Below are 10,147 nucleotides of genomic sequence, written 5' to 3' on the forward strand. Positions count from 1 at the left end.
ATCTGAATGGTGTCAAGTTAGGAAAAGGGGATGTACAACGAGATCTGGGTGTCCTAGTGCATCAGTCACAAAGGAAGCATGCAGGTACAGCAGGCAGTGAAGAAAGCCAATGGAATGTTAGCCTTCATAACAAGAGGAGTTGAGTATAGGAGCAAAGAGGTCCTTCTGCAGTTGTACAGGGCCCTAGTGAGACCGCACCTGGAGTACTGTGTGCAGGTTTGGTCTCCAAATTTGAGGAAGGATATTCTTGCTATTGAGGGCTTGCAGCATAGGTTTACTAGGTTAATTCCCGGAATGGCGGGACCGTCGTATGTTGAAAGACTGGAGCGACTAGGCTTGTATACACTGGAGTTTAGAAGGATGAGAGGGGATCTTATCGAAACATATAAGATTATTAAGGGGTTGGACACGTTAGAGGCAGGAAACATGTTCCCAATGTTGGCGGAGTCCAGAACCAGGGGCCACAGTTTAAGAATAAGGGGTAGGCCATTTAGAACGGACATGAGGAATCTGTGGAGTTAGAGAGTTGTGAATCTGTGGAATTCTCTGCCTCAGAAGGCAGTGGAGCCAATTCTCTGAATGCATTCAAGAGAGAGCTAGATAGAGCTCTTAAGGATAGCGGAGTCAGGGGGTATGGGGAAAAGGCAGGAACGGGGTACTGATTGAGAATGATCAGCCATGATCACATTGAATGGTGGTGCTGGCTCGAAGGGCCGAATGGCCTCCTCCTGCACCTATTGTCTATTGACTCCACAGTTGGGGGAGTTGTAGGCATTGGAGTGTATGTTATCAGGTTGTCTGGCTTGTAGAATAATGGGACCTCCCAGTGCTCGATGGGAGGGTGCTGTGGGTGAGGTGGTCAGAGTTCGTTAATGTAAAGGAGGACAGGTCATAATTACGACCCTTCCAGCAAACCAACCTCCAGTGCTCGAGAGTGGATGTGTGGCTTCACTGCCCCAGCTAGAAACGCTGACAGGCAATGGTATCTTCGACCTACTTGTGCAAATGATCATTCTTATTTAATTTCCTCAATGGCCATCTCCCTATTTTACCGTCTCACCATTTTGTTTAAACCAAAAATAGATTTATTCAAGAATTTGCAATACTAAATAATTCAAAACAAAACCCACCACCATAGTACAAGTAAAACAAATATTCTTAAATAAGTATTTCTCCATCCTTATTAAGGATGCATTCCACCTACCCTGACACCCCTTCCTCTGAACCCGCTGTCCAGAGACTGGTACTTTGTCATTCTTCCTCCTCCTTGTATCTTCTCCTTTAAGCTTGTCCTTAATAATGACCTCGTTGTCCAAGCCTGTGGGCATCCAGGCTGATACCTCCTCTCGATCAGTGTCTGTGCTTTTGTGAACTGCCTTGGGATGTTTGTCTTGGTTAGGAGCTCTACACAAATGTGAGGTGACACAGTAGCTAGGCCGGAGACTCCCTGGAGGAGGGACTGTCACTCCTTGTCACATCAAGGCCAGCTCACTTTGACACAATGTGCACACACACATGAATGGCCAGGGTTCTTTTTGAATAGTGTCACAAATTGTCTGGATCCAGAATCACTTAACTAACTAATGTATACAAACAACTCGGACTGTAGCAGGTCAGTGTAGCAAAAGACAATAGACAATAGGTGCAGGAGTAGGCCATTCAGCCCTTCGAGCCAGCACCGCCATTCAATGTAATCATGGCTGAACCTGGCATCCCATGACTCCATCTCCCACCTGACCCATTCTCGTTTCCCGTCTGCATCACATCTGAACCTGGTCACTCCCATGCCTTTATTTGTCACCAGCGTTGTGTAATCAGCAGGTGGGAGACTTTGTGACATCCCTTTCCTCAGAGATTAGTGTAGATGGTAAACAGCTGAGTACTGACCCCACACAACTTCACTAGTTACTAGTTACCAGACAGTTTCTTGCCTTTCCTGAACACCAGCAATGCACTTACTTTGCAACCTGAGAGAATCCTTTCAAAATCTAGCAGACGCAAGATTAAAATTGACGAGCCACTCTTGTGGTGGCTGTGTTAAAAGTGTATGTAGGTCACTGGCTCCAAGGGATTAGTCAGTGTTGAATCCCATTAATTTCTCTGGTATTATTTCTTTATTGATACTAATTTTAATTTGCTCAGCCTCATCTCTTGAGATCTTTTCTGTTCTTAAGCTATGTCCAACTTTACAAGAGTTTGCGATGGGGCAATTACTGCAGCAGGTCTCATCTCAATCTCTGAAGTTATGAGTAAGGTTGAACAGAATTGTCCACAACTGCAGTTGATCCACCCAATGGTGTTATAGCTACATTTGCCTGGGCTACTATTATAAATCTTAGTGTGTTTTTCGTCGTTACTCAAAGATATTATATTAGATAATGAAAAAGAACTGTATTGCCTATTAAATGATGGAAAATCCAAAATAAATCCAAATCATGAGTTGCAAAACAGCAGGAGTGCAGGAAGCCTTAAGCACCAGACGTACAACTGAGTAATCAGCAGGTGGGAGATCAGCAGACGTACCACAATCACAACCCAGAGTCGGATGGATGAAGGACGTCACCTTGAAAGTCAGGTGCGTGACACCGGATGTAGATTTTGTGGTACAGGTACTTCCATACTTCAGTCTGAAGAAGGGTCTCGACCCGAAACGTATATCCTCTAGTCTTTGACATTTCCACCCTGGGGAAGATGGTATAACTATCTATGGCTGTGGTAATTTTATACACTTATAACAAGTTGCTTCACAACCTCTGACGTTCCAGAGAAAACAATCTATGTTTGTCCAACCTCTTCTGCACCTTATCCAAAGTCACCACTTCCTTCCTGTAATCGGGCAACTGGAACTGCAGACGATATTTCTAAATGCAGCCTGAACAAGGTTTTATAAAGTTGCAACATGATACCCTAACTCTTATACTCAGTGCCCTGACCTCTGAAAGCAAGGATACAATATGCTGCCTTTAACACTGAGTGTTGCCATTCTCAGGGAGCCACGGACTTAGAACCCAACATCCCTCTGTAACTCAATGCCGCTAAGGCTCCTGCTTTTGACTGAATACTTTCCCCTTTCATTTGAGCTCTCAAAGTGCAACATCTCTGATTTATTTGGACTTAACTCCATCTGCCATTTCTCTGCCCATATCTGTAAGTGAACTATTTCCTTTGACAGCCTTCTTCATTGTTTGCAACTTCACCAATGTTGGTGTTGTCTGCAAACCCACCTGTATATCACAAACAGAAGTCTCGGCAGAGACTCCTGCTGATCTCCGCTGGTCACAAGCTTCCAGCCAGGATGGTACACTTCCACCATGGTCTATGGGTAAGCCAGCTCTGAGTCCAAACGTCCGTCACTGTGGGTGCCATGCATCTTAAGGTTCTGGGTCAGCCCACCATGACCATCAATTGGTGAAACATAGAAAATAGGTGCAGGAGGAGGCCATTTGGCCCTTTGAGCCAGCACCGCCATTCATTGTGATCATGGCTGATCATCCACAATCAGTAACCTGTGCCTGCCTTCTCCCCATATCCCTTGATTCCACTAGCCCCAAGAGCTCCATCTAACTCTTTTAAATTTATAATTGGTGCTTCATTTATAAAGCACCAATAAATTAGTACTTAACAAATTTGCACTAATATCCTTTCTGAAGAAGGGTCTAGATCCTAAACGTCACCCATTCCTTGACTCCATAGATGCTGCCTGTCCCGCTGAGTTACTCCAGCATTTTGTGTCTACCTTCCTTACATTTTGTTCAAGATGGCCGCGCCGTTGTGTCTGGCTGCCTGCCACTATATGTTTCTTTTTTTTTTTCCCTAATCAGATGTGCAGCACTTTGGTCAACGTGGGTTGTTTTTAAATGTGCTATACAAATAAAATTGACTTGACTTGACTTGACTTATCTTCAGGACTTTATCCTCACAATGCTCTCACTCGTTGCCTGCTCTCTGGGACTGTGATATTCAATTTCCTCTCTGATATCTTTGATGAAATGCCATTTGTAAAGGCGTGACTGGCAAAGGGAAACTGGATCACTTTGATGTTTTCTCATTTTATAATCCCTGTTCCTAATTAGTCAATGTGGGTTTTTAAAAATATAGGCACTTTACTTTCTAAATCAATCTTGATGTTTCATAAATAAGGCACACTACAAAGCGAATTAATGATGAATTTATACAAAGCAAAATGAGGTCAAGTTACCCTGTGAATAGTCTGAATCCTCTATTATTAAATCGTTGTTGAAGTCAAGAACATAGATTCATCAGAATGCCAGGAAACTATTGTATGAGTTGAGATGGTGAAGTGGTTTCAACCGGACAGATGGCAAAACGTAATAAGAATTCCTAAAATCATTAGGGGATTTGAAAGAATGAATGTGGAAAATCTATTGCAAAAAACTGTTGGAGGAACTTGATGGATCAGTCAGCATCTGTGGAGGGAAACGGACAGGACATTTCAGTTTGAGACCATTCATCTGGACTAAGGAAAGGGGAGTTGGTCAGGAAAGGTGAAGGAGGGAGAGCTTGGACAAGAGCTAGCAAGCAATAAACTCACCCATCCCTGGTCACCTCTTCCTTCCCCCCCCCCCCCCCTTCACCTCTTTATTACTGCTATCCTCCCCTCTACTCTATCCCAACCTGAAATCATTGCTTGTCCATATTCTCCACAGATGCTGCCAGACCCGCTGAGTTCCTCCAGCACTTGGGTTTTTTTTGCTCCAGATTCCAGCATCTCCAGTCTTGTGGCTCCATGGATAAACTATTTCTTATGGGTGTTGCAAGGTCACAGATTTAGATTGATGAGAAAGCACTTTATACAGATTATTGGAGCAAGTTGTTGGAGCTGCTGAGAAGATTTTAGACAGAGATCAATCTGTGAAGGAATAGCTGGAGGAGGTTAGAGCAACTGGGCAGCGGCCAAGAATGTCAGCTGGAAATATTGCCGCAAGCAGCTTTGTTGGTCTGGGTGCATCTCAATCATCTGTGCGGTGGGTGGGGAGATGATGCCTGGTTTGAACTATGTTCCTTCAGTTGGGATCAGGGAACTGGGAGTGCGGTTTGATCTGAAGTCAGAGAGGCTGAACGAAGAAAGAGTCAAGTATATGTGGAGTTTGACAAATTAAAAATTAGACCCAACTTTTCTTTAACTTTACATACAAAACATATCACACTGGATGCAATCCAACCGGTTTGAAGTTACAATTTCTTTGGGCCTGTCGTTTAATTGTGAAAAACATGAAATGAAACAAGTCTTCAACACGAATCTTGAAGGAAATTCACATATATATCAACGTTACACTGGATTAATCTGCGATTCTTTCATCTGAGTTCTGATGCCAGTTGACAATTGTGAATATAATTTAGAGCTTCTATGTACTTAGGCACAATTAGTGAAATATCTGAAATCTTGAAAGACCTATCGGCTCATAAGTGACCCATTCTCCATCCAGCCTGGACTGTTCCAGTGAAACCAATACCTGGGTTTGAACCAGTAACAGGCGGAGGGAGGAGGCAAAGATATGGAGCAATCCAAGTACTGACATGTTGCAGATTGTACCGTGACTGGAAGTTCCCCCGTTTAGAAATGGCATTTCCCCAAAATTTAAAAAAGTTAAATAAGATCTGCTTGTAAATATTTATCCCCAGTTATTTCTGTAGTTTTGTGCAACTGATGATGGTTCTCTAAATGCAGTTCTCAGCTGAGGAATTACCCCCCAGGAATGGGACTCTCAACTCTAATACTTGACATGCTAAATAATTCACTGCAGATGAAAATGGAACGGCAACACTTAGAATTGAGCTTGGAAATGGAAGGCACGAATTATACAAGGTCTAAGAATGTACCTCCAGTGTTAAATCACAGTGTAGATCTGAGAAGGACTATTGGTTAATGAGTTGCATGCTAACCCTTTTTTTACCTCTTATGATCAGTAACGAATGTTTATCCGGTTCAAAACAGTGTGGAGAACAATTTAATACAACATAATAGATTGATATTTTTAACTTTAAGATGTTGCAAGGACGAAGTAAAATATATATTATTAACAGGGTCCTGAATTATGGTTTGGCAGCAGCAGAATTGGAAGGGAAATGTGTAATTTTAAGCCCACAATCCACAACTCGTAGATGTGTCAGTGCAGTCCATTAGATCGCACTTGAGGCACAATAAACCAGCAGTGAGTCAGACGAAGGAGGCTGTCACCATGCAATAAAAGCCATCGTCAGAAAGAATCGAGTGTCAAAGATCGAGGAGAAACAGGTCAATGTCACCATTGGAGAGAATGATTTTGACAGCCACATAACCTAGATTGAAAGTGATTAGAGAGTGACAGTAATGGACTTGACTGAAATTGCTCTTGGTAAAATGTCTCAACAGTCAAGACAAACTGCCGCTCAGGAAGCGGGCTTGTGAAAAAGAGAGGAAACAACTTGGACATATTAGCATAGATTTTTGAACTGTACTGAATTAGCAGACTAAGTCCTGGTATTAAATTTCACGATAGTGTGTAATTTCCTGAAAACTTTTTAGAAGTGGATCTTTTATCCAACCCATCATTAGAATTAAAACCAAAAGTTATTTTAAGATTGTTGTGATGTTCAATTGTATGTGATACTCGTACTAGAGAGATGACTGACTAATATTATACTAAAATTAAATGTTTTGATCGTTGCTGTATGCAGTAGAAATTATATCACAACTTGAAGTCAAATGGTATATTAAAAGTGAAGAGGATAGTGTAGAACATTAAAACCAGGATAGATTGCTGGAGTCTGCTCTGCAATTCAGAGATCATTATTAACCTAACCTTGGCCTCAACACCACATCCCCTCTCCACATCCCTCACCTCCCACGTAATTCAATCATCTGTCAACGTCTTTTCAAATGCTTAGCTCCAGTAATAAAGCAAGATAGAATCAGTTGCCAAAATATGGAGTTTGTGATGGGTACCAAAGGCAGGTTTTACTAAGTCTATAAATCTGGGAAATGGCACTCAGATGGTATTGCGATTACAACAGTGTGCATCTGTACAAACTGAAGAAGAATGGAAGCCAAGGACTGCTGGCGTCAGGTCCAGGATTTATTCCCCACCCGTGGCATGTCAGCAGTCAAACATTGTACGCCTGCTGCAGAAGTGAAGCGATTCCCACCAAACTGGTACAGGGAGTTCCAGCAGTGAAGGCAGGCAGCACACTTCCAGGTGAGACCGAGACGCAAGGAACTGCAGATGCCAGAACCTTGAGCAAAACACAAAGTGCTGGAGGAACTCAGCACTGAAGAACGGGTCTCGACCCATTCCCACTCTCCTGAGATGCTGCCTGATCCGCTGAGTTACTCCAGCATTTTGTGATACCTTCGGGAGGAACTTAGCAGGTCAGGCAGCATCTGTGGAGGGAGTGGACAGAGTGGACAGACAACACTTCAGGTCAGGACCGTTCCTTCGAGTGAGGATGGTTGTACCTTGGAGAAGGGCTTGAAGCTGGCAGATTTCAGCACCTCCTGCCTTTGTCTTCCTGAAAGGTTGAGAATGAAGATGTGGAGGTAATGTTGAAGACCAGAGTTGTTGGACTGCATTTTGTGGGTGAGAAACACAATGTGCCAACAGTGTGCAGCAATACAGTAATCAGATTGTTCTCGGTGCTGGCAAACTGCCTCAGTGTTTTTGCAATCATAACCACGTTCCTGAGAGGTTTGGATCATTTGCTAAAGGATACCAAATGTCTACTTGCCCACAAAAGTAGAATATTCATACGATTGGGTTTACCTCCCAACATTTCCAGACCTCCCAACATTTGATTTTACTAATTCATAATTTTGATGTCAAAATTCAGAATTTTACGTCAAAATTCATAATATGGTGCTTAATGGAACGAGGGGCGAGGTGCGAGGAGGCCAGGCCCGGCGAGCGGCTGAGCGAGGCGAGGTGCGAGGAGGCCAGGCCCGGCGAGGAATGCGTTTTGCGGAAACGTGTGGCGAAATCGGAAAGGCAGAAATGAAATAAGAAAACGGAAATTTTCCACTAAATTGGGAAGGGTTGGGGTCTGCTCCCACCCACCCATGCCCGAAGTTGTCCAGGTCTTGTACCCTGAACACCAAACCCCACCCCCCCCCGTCCGTCTACTCCCATCCACCACCACCCCTCACACATTCCTTTTCCATTCGCTTCCAGAACCTGTCGCTTTGTTTTTCCCCACTCATCATCGTCAACCTCTCCCCACCTGATCAAACATCCCCCTCACCTGTATCCACCTGCCACTTGCTAACTCTTGCCCCATTCCTCTCCTCCACCTCTACATTGTCTATCTTCCCTCGACTCTTTCAGTGCAGATGAAAGACCCCAATCTCAAACATCAACTGTTCATTTCCCACCTCAAGATGCTGCCTGACCTGCTGAGTTGCTCCACACTGCACTTGTGCTGCTGCCGAGCTGCTCCACACTCGTTGCATTGCTGCTGCACACTGCTGCTGAGTTGCTGCTGAGTTGCTGCACACTGCTGCTGAGTTGCTCCACATTCCTGTTGCATTGCTGCTGCACTGCTGCTGAGTTGCTGCACATTGCTCTTGGTTCTTTGCATGTCAGAGCAGGAAGCATATTGAGGGAACTACATTTAATAAAGCAGCTCGGACAGGAATTCTGAAACCCAGCCTTCATAAACGTTGCCCAAACCACACTTGTGCGACGTGTGATTCAGTCTCCCTTTGTCCACACCACTGAACACTGCAAGTTACATGAAGCACCCATTTATTATCACGCAGGTGGATGAAACAGGGCTCAATCTTTCACAGATACTTTTTTGAACAATTGATCAGAAAAGAAAGACTAGATTGGGAACTAAAATAATTAAAATAATTTATATAAAGAGCTGACATTTCGATGCTCAAATAGCTTCCGTCATCCGTTGGAACAAAGTATTTATCCATTACAAAATACTAATTAATTCCATTACTGATATTCATTGTATTGAAATACTAACATTTTCTTTACAGACTACAAATAAATCATACACTGAACTACACCACACTGTTTTTAAGCTTTGGAGTTTATTGACCAGATAAAAAAATTAATGAGGAGAGAATGAAGTGACCTACTTCCAGCTAGAAATTGAAGGGCTGCCAACCTGGATCCAGGCACCTCAGGACAGTTCCAAATCTACCATCAAGACGGACTCCAATACTTAACGGAAGTGGCTGGCTTGAGCTTCCAGCTGCACTGTAAACCATGAATGTAATTGTTGTGTTTCACGTTAGTACAACTTAACAGGCATGTGTGAGAAGCAAGGAGCTGAACTCATTGTGACATCAACATGTAACTCGTTGGAGAATTAGTAAAGGACAGCATCAAATGCTTTGGAATTAGCTACAGTACGTCACGTCTTGAAACTAACCTGCAGTGAAACTGTTTTTGTAGGAAAATAACTGCAGATGCTGGCACAAATAGAAGGTATTTATTCACAAAATGCTGGAGTAACTCAGCAGGTCAGGCAGCATCTCAGGAGAGAGGGAATGGGTGACGTTTCGGGTCGAGACCCTTCTTCAGACTGATGTCGGGGGCGGGACAAAGGAAGGATATAGGTGGAGACAGGAAGACAGTGGGAGAACTGGGAAGGGGGAGGGGGGGAAGAGAGGGACAGAGGAACTATCTAAAGTTGGAGAAGTCAATGTTCATACCGCTGGGCTGCAAGCTGCCCAAGCGAAATTTGAGGTGCTGTTCCTCCAATTTCCGGTGGGCCTCATTATGGCACTGGAGGAGGCCCATGACAGAAAGGTCAGACTGGGAGTGGGAGTTGAAGTGCTCAGCCACCGGGAGATCAGGTTGGTTAAGGCGGACTGAGCGAAGGTGTTAAGCGAAACGATCGCCGAGCCTGCGTTTGGTTTCGCCGATGTCTTACCTTTCTGTCATGGGCTACCTCCATTGCCATAGTGAGGCCCGCCGGAAATTGGAGGAACAGCGCCTCATATTTCCCCTGGGCAGCTTGCAGTCCAGTGTTATGAACATTGACTTCTCCAACTTTAGATAGTTCCTCTGTCCCTCTCTTCCCCTCCACCTCCTAAGATCTCCCTCTATCTTCCTGTCTCCACCTATACCCTTCCTTTGTCCCGCCCCCCTGACATCAGTCTGAAGAAGGGTCTCGACCCGAAACGTCACCCATT

This window comes from Rhinoraja longicauda, chromosome 21, assembly GCF_053455715.1.
Source record: "Rhinoraja longicauda isolate Sanriku21f chromosome 21, sRhiLon1.1, whole genome shotgun sequence".
NCBI lineage: Eukaryota > Metazoa > Chordata > Chondrichthyes > Rajiformes > Arhynchobatidae > Rhinoraja > Rhinoraja longicauda.